This window comes from Phalacrocorax aristotelis, chromosome 12 (assembly GCF_949628215.1).
Source record: "Phalacrocorax aristotelis chromosome 12, bGulAri2.1, whole genome shotgun sequence".
Classification (NCBI taxonomy): domain Eukaryota; kingdom Metazoa; phylum Chordata; class Aves; order Suliformes; family Phalacrocoracidae; genus Phalacrocorax; species Phalacrocorax aristotelis.
The window spans coordinates 418,178-439,708 of NC_134287.1; the positions used below are offsets into that span (position 1 = coordinate 418,178).

The 21,531-nt window shown below is 41.6% G+C and overlaps 1 protein-coding gene across 14 annotated transcripts in view; it reads left to right on the forward strand.

Annotated features, from left to right (window-relative positions):
* Nucleotides 1-1,405: 1,405 nt before the first annotated feature.
* SORBS1 (sorbin and SH3 domain containing 1) overlaps nucleotides 1,406-21,531 on the forward strand; it is a 174,884-nt gene continuing 154,758 nt past the window's right edge. For 6 of the 14 annotated variants that reach the window (XM_075107983.1, XM_075108008.1, XM_075108007.1 and 3 more), the window contains exon 1: nucleotides 1,453-1,532. The gene's annotated coding sequence lies outside the window, so the exon portion shown is untranslated. Of the gene's footprint in view, nucleotides 1,533-21,531 lie in introns of all 14 variants that reach the window. The other 8 variants (XM_075108010.1, XM_075108015.1, XM_075108013.1 and 5 more) reach the window with 4 other exon arrangements.

Genomic DNA, 21,531 nt, shown 5'->3' on the forward strand with positions numbered 1-21,531 from the left:
TTTTTTTAAGAGTGGTGGGAATATCAGTGACTAAAATCTCAACCTTTTTTTCTCCTTGATGATATTCAGCCTGGGTAATATGATGTTTTGTGCCTAAGTGGGTTCAATACTTTTGGCAGCATGCCACAAATTTTATCACCATTGTCTCTGTTGGATGAGAGAGAAATGGACAGGTGTGGCAAGAGCACTTGCCACACCATTTATTTGTTGCCCAAGCTGGATTTCAGATTTGAGATTTCCTGGCTGTCCACTCTACTCTGAGATGATGGTCACGTTCCTCCCTCCTGGGTATTGCAAGAAGCAAAGGGCTGCTTGGGATCATTGCCGCAAAATTCTAGTCCCCATCTGGAAGGCAGCTAGCCTGCCTTTTATATGTATTCATATCTGAAATGAAGGAGGTTCTTCCAGCTGCCCTTGAGAGGTTAGCGTGCTTTCAGAAGGAGCAAAGTTCGGTGCTAAACCTGCTTTGCATCTTCAGGCAATTGAAGCCAAAATAGGTTTGATCTTTTCCTCAAACTAACAGACAGACTGAGATTTAATTAATTTCTTCTGGCAATTGGTTTGAATTATTTGGGGGTATTTTTGATTCGTGGGTAGTATTCAAGTAAAGATTAATAAATTTGATTCCTATGGCTGTCAGGAAAGACAATAAGAACTCTGAAGGTGAAAGAGAATAGAATAACCTCTGAAGAAGCAAAAACCCACAAGATGTCATGACAGCCTGAGAAAGACAAAATCCCCTCTGTGTCCACTGTGTTTCCTCACACAAAGGTGGAACGGTCAGGCCGTGTGTGGATGGGTGCCGTTACATGCTTGGCGATACGCTCTTGAGCATGGATGGGCTTTCCCTCCCTTCTGCAGAGCACCAAAGCTGGTCCAGGAGTAGTGCCCTAGGCATAACTGAAACCTAAATGGTAATATTAATTGGATGCGATGCAGGGCAAATAAGATAGGGATTTGTTAGGGATTTCCCCTCTCCTCTATTTCATCTTTTTTTTCCCAGATGAAGCATTCAGTCATTTACCAGAGTCGTCTCTTCCCCCTTCCTTCACCTCTTCCTTCTTTCTCTGGTTTGTGTGACGTACGAGCAATACAACGATGGCTGCGCTGGAAGTCTCTCCGCGTCCTGCCTGCTGAGCCCTGTGCCTCCCCGCAGGGCTGATCGCCTCCCCAGCCCTCCCCACCCGGGAGCCGCCAGCGACCGGCCCGGGCGAGGGGCCGCCGCACCACCGCCGCCGGCGGCGGCCGCGTCGTCCTCAGGGTCGGCGTGGGGGGTTCGTCCCCGATTGGAAAGCGCAGGCCCTTTTTTTGGGGGGGTTTCTTCCCACCTTTTATTCGCTGCGTTGGCGACAGGGGCTCGCTCCCGCGGCGGGCGGGGCCGGGGGGCGGGGCCGCGCGGGGGCGGGGCCGCGCTGGGGCGCCGCCTGCCGGGGCAGCCGGGGCTGCGGGGCCAGGGCGAGCGGGGCTGCGGCGTCCCGTCCCGGCGGGCGCGGGGGTGCTGCTGCTGCCGCCGCTGCTGCCGCCGCTCTCAGGTAAGGGCTCGTTTAACCCTCCGAGCAGCCAGTCCGTCCCCCTGCTCTGCAATAGAAATCGCCTTGGCTCCATTTTATGCTGAGGATTATTTATACCCATAAGGACTTGGTGTTCCTTAAAGGGCCATTATGTTGTGGAGTATCAGCGCCTCTCTCTCTCTTTTTTTCTGGTATCTGGAGATGTGGTCGGTGTTACACCGCAAATTTGCAAGCCTTGTTATTTGCAGGTAAAATAGATTGCAGATGCAGAGAAGCAGATTTGAGAATGAGTTTCTTGTCCTTGTAAATAGAAATGTTATTTTTCAGTCGGTGGGAAGGGGGAGCAGAATACAACCTTGCTTTTAAAATGAGAGGGAATGCGAACGGGCATTTTCTGTGTGCCTTTGGACTCGGGAATCTGAGTGAATGTGGTATGGGGAGCATGTGTCTCCTTGTCCTGAGAGAGCCAAACCTAGGATGTATGCATTACGGTTGTTCATTCATCAGTGGCTGCAGATAATGCAATTACCAACTCAGCGGCACATGGATGCTGCCCTGTGTGTGATATGCTGAGAATACTTGTACTTTAGGAAGCCAACACTTGCTGTAGTTTGCATAAAACAGAAGCTGTGAATGGCAGGGTATGAAACTATTGTGTCTTCAAGCGGAGGGGAGACTACTGGTTAGTCTCGATCACGCTGTCCCTTCTGAGGACTTGTATTTTGTGTGCTTCTGTGCAGAGGTGTAAAAACCTTTTGCAATCTGTCCGTAAGAAATTCAGGAGTGAAAAATAATTGGCAGCAGTTTCCAGTATCGCCAGTGCCTGATGAGCGGTAGATGGTTTAGATGCCTGAGAATTCACAGGAGTTTTAATTAAGTCCTGTCACAGAAAGGGCTTCATTTAGGTGTCAGGTTTTTATTTACAGATCAGATTCTGCTGCCCTGGTATGGCTACCTCTCTCCTAAGGTGTCTTGGAAAGGAAGGAAGAAAAAAAATCACCAGCGTGATTACCATGGACACAACTATCCCTTATTTATTTGTTAGGCTATTAGGGTAATGAAGAAAAGCCATGCCTGCCCTGCTGTGCAGATCTCATTTCAGCAAAACTGCCTGTGCTCCTGCTGTTACCCAGGTTTGATTTTTTTACCAGTAAGTGCCCTGTGCTCATGTCAGTGCCACGGTTGCTACACCTCCGCATATGGGTATTCATCATAGCCCCCAAATCAAGGGGATCAGAGCGGAGCCCAGAGGATTGTTAGTGGGATTTGTTGTAAGCAGAATGTGCTCTTCACTATTCTACCCAAAGATCAGTGTTTGCTTACTTTGCTACTTCTTTATTCTGCCTGGTACTGCTGTTACTGATGCTGTTCTGGGGCAATATTTGGTACATCAGTATTTCATTTTTATGGATTTTGCTACTGAAAGGTTGTCCTCTCTTGTATTTGTTGCTACCATGTCATAAAAAGAAACGGTATCTGTCCAAGACAGCTTCTCTATCTAAAAGGTATGGGAAGGCAAGGGAAGGTTTAGCTTGCTCAAGGTTACTAGCAGAGTTAGTACCTCTTTGACTTCTAAAGGCTGGACCATATTGGTTCTGCTGCACATATACACATATAGGAAATATATATGTGTCACATTAGGGTCCCTAATGACTCCCGTTTCTTTTACACTCCTCTTGTTCAGTAAGTAGACTTACTATCTCTAAATGGGATTAGTTATTTTTAAAGATAATCCTGTTCTACAAAGCCAATATTTATTGATAATGCCATAAACAATATAAGTAGTGGTATTTAGGCAGTCAAAACACAGTAAGTGTTTTGTGTGTGCCTTCTTTGGAATACATCAGATTTTTTGGTAAACAGAAACGCACACAGATGCACAAGCTCAAGCTTAAGCTGTCTATGAGAAGACAGATACACTGGCTAATAAATTTCACATGCCCAGAAGGCTGGCCTGAAAGCCAGGAAGGTAAGAATTGTGTGCTCCACATGAATATTATTTGCAGCTTCCTTTTTCTTCAATATATAAGTGATTCAGAGAGTACAAATGTGAGGATTCCTCCAAAGGAAGGTCATGTGATAAACAGGTCTCTTCTTGTGTTTTCTCTTTGTAGGGGAGGGAAAAATATTTGGAGTGCAGGGGAAAAGGAGAGCTCGGAGAAACTTTGAAGCACTCCGCAAATGTTGAATTACAAGTTTACTGTTTTTGCAAAGGCTGAATCTGGGGAAAAACAGGAATGTTAAACCTTTGTGCAAATTACATGTCCTCTTTTTAAGGATGTGCTCTGTGTATGCGTACTTTGGCGCAGGCACGTGTACGCAGACACTTGGGTCACTACAAAGAGATGGCAGCAGGTGTTGGTCACAGAATTTATTTATTCTGATGTGTTACTGTGTACAATGTGCTAATTAATTGATGAAACTACTACAGAATGCTTTGTCTCAATGCTATCCTGCAGCAGAGAGCTATGCTGGTTAATTATGTGTTCTTCTGTGTTTCTTTGGTGTTCTTTCAGTTTTCTGGTCCTTAACTTCACTAAATGCCTTTTTGGCCTGTTACAGGACAGGGTGGATAAAAGTACCAAAGCAGTGCTGTTGATGTTTTTGTTTGTGTTGTTTTGAGCGAGCACCATAGTATATATCTCCTAAGATGGATGAACAGTCATCGTGTCGTCTTGCTTTGCTGAGTCCTTTGCAATAGCCAGAGAGGTTCTCTTGGTCTGATCCTGAAGGCTTCAATCCCTTCCATAAGTCCATTAACTTCTGCGGAGCTATATATGTGAATGAGCATTACGGAATTAGGTTGTACAGCATGTGTTGCTTGTGGTGCAAGTGTTAAGACAGGGTCAGCACTTTCATTGCTTAGTGTAATTTATGTCAGAGCAGAGGCTACCTATAGGATTATGGAAACTGCTTGCACCTTTAAAAGTGGACAAGGAGTTTTCAGCAGAGAAGCTTCTTTTCCTTTTTATTTTTTTTGGTGAGATTTATTCAGTATTGGGAAATGTACTGGCAGCAAGGATAATGTTCAGTGTTCTTTGAAAATTGTTTTTAATTCAGCCCTTTGAGGTTTACAGCTAGGCTGTTTTAGTCTTTGCTCTTATTATGTAAAAGAATATGCTAGGGCTTTTACTTGCTGCTTAAGATTTCTGAAGTAGGACTCTAAACAAAAGCCTGGGTTTTTGAGAGTGCTGGGTACCCTGATGCTTCCCTTCACCTCTTCCTTTTCCTTGGATGATTGGCACTTATTCTGTATATCTAAATAGGGTTTTATGAACCTGACTTTTGACTTCAATACTATTTCAGCCTGTGTTCCTGTGTAGACTGTGACCTTTCTAGAAGCCACAATATAAGCAGGTTTTGGACTGACTTGGAATTTGGATCAGTTAGAGGAGAGAGTCTGGGAAGTGATGATGTTGTGTCTTCACACTCAGCTAAGACAGGGCTTATCCAACCATGGCGGTAAAGGCAAATGTGCTACTGGAGGTGTCTTTCAAAGAAGGTGTCATGCCATGCATGCTCAGGATCTTCAGCACCGCACAGTTCTTTCTGCATGAAAATCGATCCGTGCCAAACTGCAGCTGGGATAGTGATGGTCGGCCACTCTGTAATAACTCTGCTAACTAGATAGAGTTATGCCTCATTCTCCTTGTTGTGTGTGGTTGCTGAGTGTTGCTAAAACAGATGCTACATGCCATCCCAGAGAGAAATGCTGTTTAAATACTAGAAGGAATAATACCTTTATTCCTTCTATATATTCCTATACTAGAAGGAATAATGCCTTCTCATGGTCTCACTAAGATGTCATGAAGCATGATTAAGTAATTTTGGATCCCTGCATCGTAGATGCTGTTCATTGGAATGTGTTTAGAAAAACAAATACTATTAGATGAGAATAATTAGGTAGAAAAACTTGTTTGTGATGTGCTGCTTTGACCATATACTTTGTATCTGAATTTGGGTGTGTGAATCCCTGTATGTCAGTCAGTGTTGTTCTTGCTCTCTCTCTTCCTTTATTTTACATCTGTCTAAAGGGTACAATGTAAACCTGGGCGTTTGGGTTTCCTACCCAGTAAGAGGGGATGATCTGGACTGATTTTTAGGCAAGTCTGTTCCATATCCTGCATGAAGTCTCTCTAACAGCAGAACTATCGTGTAGCACTAAATCTGTTTCTTATCTACAGATGTCAGCATAGGCAGGCAACTCTGCCATTACTTTACAGCTGAAGAAAAAGAGATGTGGAGAGGTGAAGCAATTTCTGCAAGAAATTATGTTTAATGTCTATAGCCAATCTTGTAACAGTTTTTGATGTTTACCCTCTTCATAAACAATAAAAACTTTGAAGTGAGTGTCCTTATCTTAGAAAGCAAACTGTTGCTAAAATTATTCTTTGTTAAGAAGACTTCTGAAATAATTCCACTTCCTCTTATCCTGAGAACCCAGGGAAAATTATTCAGTACCTTGGTGGCTGGGGGTTTTGGAAGCCTCCGTCAAAATGGGAAAACAGGAAACAGAGCATGCATGAGTGTAGTTTGCCTATAGGTTTGATTTATAGCTATTCTGGTCTTTCAAAGAATCAATTGTTTACATAATGTGAATGAAATCCGCCCAAGATCAGAACGCTATTCTGGTTTTGAATAAACACTGCAGCACTCATTCACATAAGGAGCAGAAGTTAAATTTTTCCTAGAGCAGAATGAACACAATTAGGATGAAGATGACTGTGTGGAAAGCAAGGCTGATAGCAGAATATGAGTCCATTTTTCTTTGTTTCAATGTCTATATTGATCCTAGCACTTAAAGGTCAAAAGTAGCAGTTGTTCAGTTATTATGAGTTTTGTGAGTTTCAGCCCACTTTCCAGTGCCTGCAGTGTTGCTGTCACAAGAGACACCAGTGGTGCCCTTGCAGGAAGGCCAAGCTTAATGGTCCTCACGGTCAAATGCCTTTTATAATCATAGGCATGGTAGTTCTGAGTCAAGCAGGGCCAGTTAGTCATGTGAGACCCTAAGAGAGAAAGGCCAGATTTAGGGACTGTGCACTTGGAATTTTGCCCAGCTACGTCAATAGCAGTAGTGGTATGTAAGGTAGCGTTAGCCCTCACATAGCTGAAGCCCACAGTTTAGAAGAGCTCAGGAAAAAAGCAATGAGCCCTGCATTGGAATAGAATCTTATCTGGTATAATGTGGAATTATAGTTGTCATTCATTATCTCAAAAACACTCAGATCAATTAATCTCAGAGTTTATACACCATTTATGGTAGGTGATGATATAGTTACAAAACTGTCCCAGCTTAGGTGAATTTATAGGTATTTATCATTGGTGATAGTGATAGAGCTATACAGCAAGTGATAGTGCTATATTGTACTAGGTCTGTTAGGAAACTCCCCATGTTCTTTGTTGTGGTGTGCTCTGTCTGAGCTCTCTAGCTACTGTGAAAAACTATTTGCAAGTGGTTGTTCAAATAAGACATGTCTTCGCAATGGTGATACTTTTAACTCCCCTTTATTGGCTAATTTTGTAGAATTTGATGGAGTAAAATGTTGCTTTACAAATGGTTATTTTTCTGAAAACTTGGGTGAAATTTATCTGTACATTAAATACCTCTCATCCTCATGGAAAACCATTCTTGTGTTTTGGGGATAAGCCAGTCACAAAATGTAAGCTGCACTGAGAGAGTAGCCAGTCATGCAGCACTGAGCTCCACAGCACTTGGTGGATGTTGAAGTGTGGTTGGCAGTCTTTTGCTTAACTCAGAGTTGAGATTTGTACGGTCGTGATAGGAGGCAGCTGAGCCAGTGCATGGTAGGGGGGAAAAGAGCGAGGAAGACTGATGTGATCTGTCAGTGTCCACACTGTGCCTTGGAGGATGACCCAGGTCCTAGATGCTAGCAGTTGAGGTCTGACATCATGCTGTCCCTTGCAAAGAGTCTGCACTGAGTGTGAGTTCAGGCTGCCTAAAAATGCTACGAGTCCTTGCATCAGGTAATGTGAGACACTGCGATATTTTCAAATGATTCCCACCTTGTCTTGCCCACCTGAAATCATCACTGCAAGGGTAGATGGCATGACTAGAGGCTGTACCGTGTAGGGTCTCCTCACAATGCTGTCTATGTCTAAGCTTTTCTCTGGGAATACCAGCAATGTCACTGAACCCCCATCCTGTGGTTCCTCCCAGAAAGTAAGTGAATTCACTGCTTTAGACAACTGTGAGGATACAACCTCAGTCTCCAGAAGCCTTAGAGAAGAATTTTTTGTTAATTACAGAGGAGTCCCCTCCATCATGTAGCGTGAGATATATCATCTTGGAGTTACCAGTTAAGTCTTGTGTTGCAAAAATAAATGTGGTGAATCACTGCCTAGCACCCCATACCAGTATAACGTGTCTCAGGAAGGAATCTTCTGAGAAACCTGTTGGGTACAAGTCTGTAAAACTGGGAAAGAATATATCACATACACAAAAATGTTGGATGACGGTTAAAAGCTATATATGCCCCAGAGCTGCCGCTTCAGGGAAAACAATGGTTAGGTATCACACTTGCTCCTGTTGCAGTGTGACATTCGAAGGGCTAGAAATAGCACTCTGATAACACATTTTAATAGGTGACTAAACATTTAGTTTTGTTTCTTCTCTTGAAAGGTCTGTCTGTGCTGTCAGTACAGCTAGACTGAAAGCTCTTAGGCTGTTTAATTATTAAAAGAACCCACTAAATATTTTACACCTTTTAATTTTTTATCTTTTTATCTTATCTAATGATACCTTTCTTCTGAGAGTTTACAATAGCAGAGGAAAAACTGATCACAATAAATGCTAGGAACTTATATGGCTTCCTATGAAAGATTAAAACCAAAGAAAGATTGTCTAAATATATGTTTCCTCACTGCATCTTTGCTCCAGTTTTTTCCTGTTTTACCTACAGTAGCTCTCTGAATTTGTTTTGTTGGGTAAGTGACTGAAGATTTTTTTTTGAAATATGTTGTACATTTATATGTCCAGCAAATTTGTGCTCCCCTTATGCAAGATGTTGTGTGAATGTAGAATAAATGCAAATCTGTGGGGCAGAAAGTTTACCTTCTGCAAGGTAAGATGTACCAAGCAAGGGTAGCATGGTACTATAAGACTAGGGCAGACAGACATTCATGAAGAATTCATCCTTTGTGTCTTAACTGGCCGTATTATTAGGCACCATCTCTCAGCATATCTGTGAGATAGGAATCTTTACAGCGACAAATGTACACAGATCGTAGAATCAGATCCCAAACCTGGAAATCATGTTTCCTCAGACACTGAAGATACTTGGATATGGATTTAGCACCCTGAGCGTGTCAACAAAATACGTGTACTGTCTCTGCTTGCAATTCTAACATCTAGATGTTTCAAAGACCTGTGCAAGTTGTTTTGTGGTACTCTTAAAAGCTGTGCTTAGTTACACATATGGCAGTGCTAGAATACAAATATTATCACAATTGTTAGGTGTTCTTGACCTTTTTTGCAACAGGTCCTATTTTATTGCTTAGATCCAAACATCACTGGCACCAACTAAGACCAAAGTCCTTGTAACAATAGCCCTTGTGCAAATACACCAGAGGCAGCACTGACCCAGCATGCTATTGGGCTAAGTAAGTGACAAGACTGGGAGTGAGAAGGCTGGGAGGAGGATGGAGAGGCAATGGAGAGTAGTACTGTTGGCATGACCCCTTGCATGAGGAATGAGAAGTAGCTTGACTTTGGTCTGTGATCTCGCATCATTGGACAGTTTGCCTATCTGGTGGTGAGTCTTCTCCTGCCTCAGATGGATATAAGACAAAACTAGCAGTAGAAAACCTACAGGCTTTCTAACCTCTCTTTCATAGCAATCTGTATAGTTTTGTGAGGCTTCCTCTGTGAAGACTTTCATAAATAATACACTGCTCATTCAATCATGAGATATATTATCTGTGGAAAAAAATGCCTGAAAGTACTTGAAAAGAAACTTAACAACATCTTCACAGAGAGGTGGCTATCTTACTGACTGTAAGACTGATACTCATGATAGAACAGATCTTCAAGCCTGGGTATACTTATTAACAGTAATATTTTAATAAAAGTGTTCTTAAAATGTATATCATTTATTGCTTTGGTTTGCTAGGTGGTCTCTGGAACACTGTTCTAAAAACAGGATCAATATTTTAATCACAAGGTTGTGCTTGCTTTCTTAAAAATTATTTACACTTAGAAGAATGAAACAATGCCCCCAAAGACTGTTTCCTATTCCAGTTCCTGGGTTGCTGTGATCCATTTTATAACAAATGGATACGAATGGGGCAAATGACTGGCCATCAATTTTTTGTGCTTACAAAGCTGAACGAGTGATTGTTAGACTTAAATCATGTTGCTCATGTTTTATTTCGAATTAGCTGAAAAATACGATGCATGTATCTTCACGTGATGGTCGTGATCTTCTATAAAAATGCTAGTCTGTATCTTGGTGCTAAAACTGAACAGTAAGAACTCTAAGAGAAAAGGTTTATCAAGCAAGTAAATTAGCTGGAGATTCTTGGATTAGAAGCCATGGAGAGACAGAAGAGAATCCTGCTATTTAGCTGTGAGGGGTGGAAAGTGGGATAGACTTAGTAGTCAGGCGTTCCACATAAAATCATTCTGTTCAGTGCAGGACATGAATGAGGCAGAGGTGTTCCTTCTCCCTGCAGCTGGCTTTAAGTTGTGGCACTCCTGCCAGTAGGTCTTCTTCCTCAGTGTAAATATTTTGTATGGCTGTTTCTCTTTGGGTAGAATTTTGAGAAAAAAGAACCCGAGTCACTAGTGTAATGAGATTGCTGGCAGGAGTAGTAACACTTTAACATCTCCCCTTGACTCCTCCATCTCCTCCCTTGAAATGGGGATGATAGTATTAATATCCTAACATATGCATTCGTAAGGTTGGGAGGCAGCCTCCAGAGAATCACCTGCTATGTTGTGAGGCCTCACTAAAGAGAGGACAACAACCCTTTGCCATCTCACAGCCTTCACTTTTATTCTTTCTTGCTGTTTTGCATTGTTTTTTACTAGAACAAACAAGCCATGAGCACACTCAGATGTGTGTATTGTATTTGTGCCTATGGAAAACCGTAGTTTCAGTCATGCGCTTATTGTGTTCACCGAAACAAATGGTTTGCTGCTGATACTGCACTCACCAGAGCTCAGACACAGTGTGCATGGTAGTGGTTTGTGACTCATGCTCATCAGACTATAATTGTTAGATGTGTTCCAGCCCTTGCCAGCGCAAGGGACCCAAGATCTGATCCAAACTTACTGGAGTCGATGGAAACAATCTCATTGGCTTCAATGAACTAGATTCATCCAGAAAGGTTTTGGGCTGAGTTCTCAGGACAGGATGTTAAGTAATTTCTCCCTTTTGGTTTTTAAATTTAAATAAGTTGGCCTGGAATTAGAGAGTGAGAGAGAATATGGAAATACTGCAACGGCATCATAGTTTGTTGTTACTTTCGAACAATGCTTTAGGCTCAATGGCTGGAATAGCCCCTTACGGCTGTGCTACAGTTGGCACGATTCACAGCAGATGCCGAGAACTCCTGTTGAGCACCTCGCTGTTTGCCCTGTGGTTGTCTTCACTGCTGCAGAGGATCCCTGGTGTGAAGAGATGATGTTGGCAACTTCCAGAGGCCAGCCTGCAGGGAAGGTCCAGTCATGAGCAGTTCATTGTTTCCTGGTGGTCTAGGGCTTGTACAGGTTCGCCCGAGAGTTGAGAGAGGAGCTCTGGAGAGGGCCTAGGGTATTACCAGCTCACAGTCCAGTAAGAGAAGACAATATGGGCATCTCCACCTTTCCCTCCCAAAACAGAACTGTTGGAAGTTTCCCCAATCTTAACATGTTTACATTAACATTTTAATTTACTTTTTGATTGTCACTGGAACTAGGTGGACTTTCTTTTTTTATTAAGTGTGACATTTCTCCTCTTTTTTGTCAAACGCTGCTGCCTTCTTAGGTGAAGTACTGTATTGTATTTGTTTGGTTGGTTTTTTGAATATAATTTAATGTATAGAGCCTGGTATTCATAAAGGGTTGTAGTTCAGCCCTGTGAAATCCTGTGACTAATTCGTGATACGCCCTTGTTCTCTTACAAAAGCTTATAATCCCTGGCCCAAGAGGTATGATGGATGTTGTTACACAGATAGTTTATTTTCTTTTGCAGGAAGACTAAAATTTTATGGTAAAGGATTTCATGCCTGTCTGTCATAGATTTTTATCCCTTTACTAGTATTTTGCAGTACTGTAGCAGTACTAGGCCACCAGGTCTCCCACTTTTGTGATGAAGATAGAAGTCTGTAGGAATTTCAGGCTTTAATTAATACCCATGTGCTCTAGTAGGTTCCCTGCTATATGAGCTAAAGCAAAACCACTGTTAGTGGATAGTGGCTCACTGCTCAGCAGCTGGATCCCATCCAGCTTATATACTCATATAACTCAATTCAGTGAAGTTTTTTCAAGTGAAATCTAGCTGTTGAATTAAAAAAAAATCAACCATAATAATTTTATAGAGACTCATGACCTTCAAAAATAGGCTGCTTCTCTGGCACATCAGCTAAGGCAAGAATTCAGTCACCTGACAACAGAAGTCCTTTGTGAGTTCCAAGTACAAGGACACCCCAGGGCCTCTGTTCGCCTTGTAGCAAGAAATCCTCGCGGCTTGTGTTGCTGGATGTCACAGACCTCCTTATCTTAGGTGACTCCTTGATGCTGAACTAGCTTCTAGTTGACAGTTAGCTTCTCAGGCAAAGCTCAATCCTTTGAAAAGTCTGCTTTACTTGGCATCTTGCCAAACCATGGTCTGTCCTGTATTAATTCAGAATTAAACAATTAATTCTGCTTCTAATGGCTTAGTAAACTAAGGCCAAGTCTGAGAATGCAATTTATTTTGTATTTGGGAAGGCTCCTACTGAAATGAAGATCATTTTGCTTGAATAAGGAGCCTTGGGATCTCTGCCTTTCATTATCAAGGCACTATTAGAAGCGAGTCACTGTTATGTTACCTCCTCTTGTCATCACGTAGTTGCAGACAGAATGGTAAAAATTAATCTCCTGCAAGCTGCTGACCTGAATACAGGCTAGATGCAGGGGAAAGCTTAACTCGGGGAAAGCCTGTCTCAGCACCCATCCTTGCCTTCCTGTGATGTTACATCCACGTTCTAGTTTACACATGCTTTGGAACAGGGCTCTGTGAAGCACCTGTCATGCCTCTTGAGGCAGTGTCTAATAGGGGAGGTTTCTATTTCCAGCTCTGTTACTGATATAGAGCAGGCTGATGGGTAAAATACACAATGTTCTTTCATGCTTACACTTCCATCTATGATGGAAGGATTTTTTGCTGGCCAGTCAGGGTTGCCTTCTGCTCTACAGTAAGAACTTGGTTTATTTGTGTTAGTGCTCACGGTGATTTTTGGGCAAGAGAGGGATGTTCTGTCCACTACTAATATTTGAATTTACATGAAAACATAAATGGTGCAGGAAGCAATGTTGATGGGTCAGTGCAAGGCAGTCCTGCTAGGTGCGTGCTGATTTTGATACCATCCACGGCAAGTAGTTAGTGGACTCGTAAGAGAAGATGTGAGCAACAAGGCTGACCATCTCTGCCTGGCACTTTGCAGGCATACAGAGACATTAACTCTGGTGATATCCCCTCATTTTGGATATGCCGTAGGGGCACAGTTCTAAGCGTTTGTTGTAACCTACCCCAGAAGTGTTTGTGTTCCCTGCAGTGAGTACAGGAACTTTCACTGCCTGTGGTTTATGGGAGTGACTTTGAGTCATTATGAGTGGAAAGTACAATAGATGTGTGATACACTGTCTTTGTGGAGGAAAAAAAAAAATCATTGCTGGACTTGACTGCATCTTCACTACCATAAGCTTCCACTCCGAATAGTGGAGTCCTCTACATTTTCTTTTGTTGGGTCAGTGTTCTGTGCAAGTCTGCTAGTCACAAGATTTTCAGAAGCAGTATATGTTATCTTTCTATTCTGTTTTGCTTTCCCCTCCACGAAGTGTTGAGGTAAAACACTTTTATAGCCACTACATGGTTGTGGACCATATGTTCCTGTAAAAGCTATAATTTCCTACTGAGGGCTTCTGTTTCCATTAAGCCATTCTGGATGTGTGCTATGTGCTATAATACCCAAGGACTTGAAGAGCTGCATTGTAACCCCAGCTGGGTACAGTGCTGATGCCCGATGCTGAGACCTTAACCCAGAAGTATAGCTGAAATATTTGGAGTCTAACCTGAGGCCAGATCTGGGTCTGAGTGAGAAAAATTTCTTCTTTAGCTGTATGCAACAGAGAACACATGCAAAAAGTGTCCTGGCAGGGACAAGGGTAGAAGAATGTTGTTTAAGCTTCCAGAACAATGATAGTGCAGGGGGACTCCAAGGCAGATACACGGTGTAATAGAGGAGCAGCTATTCAATCACTAATAATGCAGTAATCACATATAATTCAATTCACTACATACCCTAGACATTAAAAGAACTGAAATAAGGCTGTCACTTTCCCCAAGCCATTTTATACCCCAGACACCCACCTTACATGTCACATAAAGTTAACAAGTCCCATAGATCTTCCCAGGGTCCCTAATGGTGCCGACAGAAGAACTGCTGTTTCCTGAGTTTCAGACTAGGAGGTGCTGGGTTGACTCAGGATGCATCATGCATCCATGGGTATGCACACAGCTTTCACATCTCTAGGTGTGAATTACATGCTTGAGCCCTTCTAAAGTAGCCTGTAAGTTTCCTCCATTTTTATTAGCATTATTAAGGATGACCAGCCTGTGACTTAAAGCATATTCGGCCTATCAGTTTGTGTCTGGCTTCTTTTTTTTTTTTTTTTTAAGGGCCAACACAGACTCAAGCAAGGATGTGGAAATCTTCTTTTTTTTTGTGGCAGCTGCTGGCATAGCATGTATCACAGATGTGGGCTTATGTTGAGAGAAGGTCTGTACACAAAGTTCACTGCAAGTATTAAAATATGGTGGGCAGTCTCCCTGTTGAGAGTTGAGCTCTTGTGTCTGGGAACCCCAGGTGTGGGCCAGGAGACTCTTGTGCTCTGTGCTGTCCCAACTAGAATAAGGGAACAACCTTAAGAACACGCCATGGACAAGGAGGAGCAGAGTGATAAACTGTGTGGGTTTCTTCTTATTTCACTGTAGCCTTCTCTGGTTAGTCCAAACAGTGAGTTATCCCAACTCCATTTACTGTAGAAGGAATCTACACAACTAGTTCTCGGTTAGCTTTTGGATGCCCGAATTAGGAAAGCTGAAACCAAAAAAGCAAAGGAGCACAAGGAAACAGATACAAATACAGTTAGCCCAAGGAACAAGAGATTCAGCACACATACTTGTGTCAGCTGGACACTTACACAGCCACTGATTTCCTTCTTTAATCTAAAAAACCCTTTCTAGATTTTAAAATGTTTTTAAATCCAAAGAAATTTAATTTGTTATGCAAATCTTATTATAATTTCCCTTCCTGCCACTTTAATATTTCATAAGAAAATATAATTTTGAATGTAAAAATTATGTTTATTATATGATTGCAGAGCAGCTAACTGCCTGCTACATGGCTGTCCTTAAGCAGAGGGGTTTTAGTTTCTGTAACCCCGTCATATTTAGTGGATGAACTAAATGCATGAAATATTTAATGCCTATCTGGGAACTTCTGCAAACTCTCATTAAGTAATCTATAAAAGATAAAAAGTACACCTGTGATCTATTGTGGGCTTTTTTTTCCCCTTGTTCTATATAAAAATGGCCCAAAGTGTCCTTCTGTTTTCTATCTCTGGTTTTCTTCTATGTGAGAAAAGCATGTCTTGTTTCATATTTTTTTTCCCTTTAGTTTCTTCCAGAGTATATGCATAATTGATGATCGTGTAGAATTATCTCAAGTATATTATGAAAATGAAAGCTGACTAACTGTCCAGGGAAGAGGTATTTTTATTTAGGTGGCTTAAAAGTTTGAAACAAAGAAACAAAAACCCCAAGCTTTTGAACACCTGAATAAATATTTGGGAGAAAAGTTGCCCTTTTCCAGAATGTAGCAGCTTGCTCAGATAGATGGCTGAAGAAGCTTCAAGTCTACATCTAAGAAAACGACAGAAAATGAGAAGTGATATTTTAAATTAAAAGGACAAGTGGCAGAAAAGTCCCAAGCATGTCTCTTCCTTCTTTTAAACAGTTTTCAGGCCATTAGGAACTAAAAAAAGAGGGCACATACCGGAAAAAGCATCTTTTATGTATTTTACCATGGAAGTCAATGTTACATAAATTAGACTGATAAGCAAGGTATTACTTATGGTAGTAAATGTTAACTAAATATGTTGAACAAGTCTTTTAGTATGAAATTAGCCAGGCTGCCACTGTTTGCTGTAACTGAAAAATCTGAGTTGCAACTTTTTTCCTCTCACCAGATAGCTTTGCAATTTTTGTGCCGCTGAACATGGAGGAGTTCAGGAAACACCCTTTTCTGCTCCTGTTGATGATTAGTAATTACTCTGGCTTCAGGGAATCCTTCCATTTCTTTGTGCAGGAGTGTTTTGTTTTTCATTTTATCAGGGCCTAATCATGCCACTGTGGCTTGCTTTATAAAAGCTGACTTTGATAAAGGGCCAGCGTTTATGTGAGTGTGTGACTGGGGGCGAGGGAGTTGTGCGGGGCTGGGGTGGGAGGAAGGGCCTTGAAGGCTGCTAGGCAGAATCGGTCTGGCAATACAGACCAGGGTTGTTCTCCCTTCCAAGGAAACAAGATGTCATAAAGTCACACCCTGTCTTTCAGTTCCAGACAGAAAACAAACTCTAGACTCCTGCTTCTCTCTTAATGCTGTGTGTCTTGTTAATACTATGTATGTATGTCTTCTGGGAAATGTTTTTCAATTGTCTGAATGTAGCTAGCCAATTTAATTTATTTGATTCCCTGAGAAGCTTGAGAGAGGTGTAAAAAAAATCAGATTTTTTTCTGAAACTAATTCATATATCTGAAAGTGATTCCCGTTAGATGTTGTTTGGGATTATGAGGTATTCTGGTGCATTGTGATGGGCTGCTTTTGTGCTTGATTTGTATGTCTCTTTGTATACTCAGTGCTCTGCAGGATAAAAGGTGACTGCTTTAACTGTATTGGAAGTCCTCTGCTGCCTTTGGAGCAGCTATTGGAGAGTACTGGAAAGCACTATCTCCCTGCTTAGGGACTTCTGGAGCAAGAACACGTGCTTGCTGTCCTCGCTGAGGAACTGCAAATGACATGAGTACTGTGCCACCAGTGAAGCCCAGGTAACTCTCATAGTTGAGAAGGTTGCACAGTCACAGTGCAGTAAGGTGCCCTTTCTTTGCAAAAGCTGTCGGTTTATAAATACCATGGGGAACGTGTGTCTCAGTTTTTCTCTGTGAGAGAGAGAGAGAAACCATGAGAAGACTTTGCGAAGAATGCAAAATGCAAGAGGAGAATCCTGAGTCTTTACAGCCTCAGCTCTTCCCCACATTGTTTCTGCTTTCTTTCAGGAAATGGATCATAGAATCATAGAATGGTTTATGTTGGAAGGGGCCTTTGAGGTCATCCAGTCCAACCCCCCGCAGTGAGCAGGGACATCTTTAACTAGATCGGGTTGCTCAGAGCCCCGTCCAACCTGACCTTGAATGTTTCCAGGGATGGGGCATCGACCACCTCTCTGGGCAACCTGTGCCAGGGTTTCACCAGCCTCAGTGTAAAAAATGTTTTCCTTATATCCAGCCTGAATCTACCCTCCTTTAGTTTAAAACCATGACCCCTTACTCTGTCACAACAGGCCTTTTATCCTTTCCAACCTCCCTCTTAACCTGCTTGGGAAAGGAAATATGAAGAATTATTTTTGTGACAGTACTGAGGTGTTCTAGTGCAGGATTATTATTTATCTGGAAAGCAACAGAAGAAATTTTCAGAGGAAAGCATCAAAATGTCATTTCTAAAAGCTCTGAACCAAGGAAGAAGACAGACATATACTAAAGATTCAAAATGTATCATTTATGAGGTTAGCTGAAAAACAAAGCAAAACCTTATGATTAAAGCAACATTCTTAAGTTGGAGACCCAGCTCTCCTGACTTCTGAATGTTTAGCTGTAGCCCTGGTTTCAGGGTGGTCATCTTCTAAGATAGCCAAATTCTGCAACTTGAAGCCCAGAATTGCTTATGCCATAAAAATCTTAATTCAGATCTCGTTGTAACTCTTGTAACTCTAATTACCTATAGTGTAAGTCCTAACAGCAACCAGTGCTCTGAATGGCCTTTACGAGGTGCAAAAATCATCCATTAAAGTTCTCCAATAATGATAAAATGTGTGTCACCCAGGCTGGCCAGGACCCGGATTGCAGTTTCTCTCTCTAAATGTGCTGCATGAAATTTGTCCTCTAAACTATTACAACTGTGTTTTCTTGTCCACAGACTTAAAGACAAAAATTCCCTGCTTCTGTAATTATTTGATGGCCTGAATGTTCTTGTGTGTGTTTGCTGCTATTTTGAAATTTTATCTGAAGTAATATTTAGCAACAATTTATTGCTAGTTTTTGCTATTGATCCTGGCTAAACTTAGGCATTTCGTTTTCCCTAAATGCTTGTCTCTCCTGTTTTAGCATATAACCATCTACTTATTTTTCTCTTTTGTCACTCTTGTTCTTTTTCAGACAGGCTTTTCAGTCTCTTAGCCATTATTCTGATGCATCTGAGATGCAGGTTATTGATGAACAGATCCTCCTAGCCATTTATACGCATGCAAGTACTGGGCTTTGGCATGAAATGTCCCCGTGCCTCTTATCAGACATGTCCTGGTACACTATGACAAGCATTGCACATCGTATTGTCATGTGAATTTCATAGGTGGTAATAGAGAAAGCATGTGGTCTAATGTCTAGGGAAAGGGGGTCTGAATCAGTGTCTGGTTCTGATACCAGTTCTGTCAGAGTCTGACTGCCATGTTGAGCAAATTCCTTCATTCCTGTGCCTCATGGTTCATGAACAAGAAGTGCTGTGACAAGCAGGCGATGCAGGCAGCGATAGTTAGTCATAGTGAGGCATTGCATTTGTACGCCCTTGTTCTGCCTGAATACTGTCTCCTCAGCTTACCTGGGCTGCCTGGCACCCCTCACTAACCCATGTTCTTACTGATGTCCGCCCACCATTTACACCTTCATTTGTTCCCACGTGAAATGGGGAGGAATGCTATTTATCCCACCAAATCCACTCCTCCACATGTAAAGTGAGTTGAAACATGCTTTGATAAAGGTTTGTGTTGTGCTGCAGAGTCTTCAGCTACAAGATGCTGTGCTAGGACACCATGAGGAGAGAGATGGGTCCTGGAGAAGGGAATCAGGTATAAGGGACAGGTGCTACTGAGGGCTGTGTTTCAAGTGGCTTTACAACACTCTCCATTAGTTCATTTTGGTCCTTCTGTTTCTATGTAAGTCCACAGAGTAGTTCTAGCAGTTCCGTTAGACTTTATTTTCAGACATTCAGAAAAGCTGAAGTAGAACTGAAAGATGAAAGCATTATTTACAGTCTGTCATTATGCTGTGTGCTGCTGATCAAACTTTTTCTCTTGTTTCTCCCCTGTGCTCCCAGATAAAATGAGAATTGCTATACATAGTGCACCAGGAAGTCATAAGGGTTAATGACTCATCCCATGATGCTCTGAACATTACAGAGTTCTTGAAAGGGTTTTTATCTCTAAATACAAATTCTGCATTTCTGATCTAAGCTGAAGGATACAAGCAGGTATTTTGAAAAGCACGTGTTTGCATCCAAGTCATGCACTCCAAGAGCTTTATGTAACTGTTGTTACAAAGCTTATTGGAAAAGCCGTGGGAGGACTTCTGCCCACAGTCAAGTTGCTTGAACAGTAGAAAGGGCAAAGCTTGTACTGTTTTCAAATGAGTAGGGTCAACATTTTTCCCACTTTGCCTGGGCCTGCAATTGTTTGGTGAAATAGAAAATAGATTGTGAAAGTGTTTGTAAGAAAAAACAAATTTGTTGGAATTGTTGCATTCAATATTTTTCCTTTTTAAGTAGAAATGCTATAAAGAGCCTACTTCAGCACAGAATAACCCTTAGTTTTGTTGCACTGATTGTATAAAACTAGGCTGCTCTGCTCTACATTTGCCTTTAAACTGTTTATATTACCTAAAATGTCATTCCAGAGGACAGTTTGGCTTCGGACTGCAGTGAAAGCCATTTTATTCCATGTATGGACCTGGTCTCCCAAAGCTATTTTAGTGAGTAGCTAGAAAATACTTCTTAGTGAGCCATAATTTCATTTGTGTTTATGTGCATTGGCCAGTTTAATGAGGGAGCTATGCTGTTCTGCAGTTCTGCTCTGCATTTTTTCAGAGAAAAGACAGGAATTTTCAGGTGCAGGCTAGGGTTATGATTTTTTAAAATGCTTTATTTAAAACCACATCTTGAAATCACTGTGTTCTCAGTTTTAGCTACTGTGGAATGAAACCCTTCTGTGCCAAGAAGAGGCTCTGTTAAAAAAATTACATTCCTTGTTGGTGTTAATCAACATTGCCTTTAACAGAACCAAGCCATTTTTAAACCGTGGTAGGCACTGGTTCCAGCTTTCACATCTCAGCCTTCAGAAAGTCATTAATGTCTCTTGTTAGAACATAGTGATAGGCAGGTGAAGAAGATTCACTGGTTCAGCAGTGAAATCAAAAGTCTTTGTTTAAGGTTTTATCCTCGGGACTATGTCATAGCAGTTCTGCAGAAGCCCGATGTAAGGACATGGTACAGAACTGCGCTGCTCTGGGAATGGCAACTAGGTATTTGCTCGCAGGACAGCTTCCCTTAGGGTGGCTCTCCAAAGGGTGGTAAGGAAAGTATATTTGTTTGAGTATTTTTAATTTGGTATTATGCCATGCTGAAGAAATAATTTTGAGCCTTTTTATGTCTGAGACACCATTTGGTGCTTGTTCAGAATACCCCCTGGTAATATTTGATATGATATAATCTTTTAACTTGGAGGAAATGTTAAAAAAGTGGTGTGTATATATATAATACTCGATATAATTAGAAATATAATTAGAAATGGCTTTTACATCATTGAATACTCCTTTCAAAGTGCAGAACCAGTATCTTCTCTTGCTATAAGTAATGTACTCTCATTCTAATATGGCTGCCCAGTTTTCTCCATATATATTCTAGAAAGTGCTTTATTTCTCTTCTAGGGGATTTACCTGTGGGATTAAAGGGCAAATTGTACCTGTGACAAGGTATACAGTCTTTGCATTAAGACTACCAACTCAACCAAATAGATAACATCCATTGTTATAATCTTTAAGTGACCTGGAGCCAGATTTTCAAAGGTATTTATTTACTTAAGAGCCATTAGACTCTAAATGGGATTTCAGAATTACCTTAGTAAATCAGACTCCTAATTCACACTGTAGACCTGATTAGGAGGCTTCATGTAGGTGCCTAAATACCTTTGTATAGCTGCCTGCTGGATACTAGGAACTAGCCTGAAAGTATCCCTGAAGGCCACAAAATAATGGTCAGAACACAACAATTTTTGATAGATTTTTGAAATTAGTAGTATTCAAATTACTGAAGAAGAGGTGAAAGGCTTTGAATTTGTTACTGGTCTTTATCTTTCAAAGTGCTACGAGTCACCAGCTTGAGTGAGCCCATATTGTAGGGCTGGGCTGGAGAGGGTGTGGGGCTGACAGGACGCATAGAGAGCCTGTGCCACTTCCAGCACAAGCTGGGCTACAGTCTGGAGCCATTTCATGCTTCTTGTCTTGGTATGAATAAAGACTTTAGCAACTGTCAGAGAAATCTCATTAGCTTGAACCTTAGTGTCTCCTCAGAATATTGTCATTCCTTGGATTGCTTTCATTCAGCTTTGAGTTCTTGCAAAGCTAAGCTTGCCATTCAGGCAATGTAGGCAGTCCTTTAGGAACTTCTGTTTGTTTCTGAAGAAATTTATTGGAAATGTTTTAAACTTATCCTTTAAACT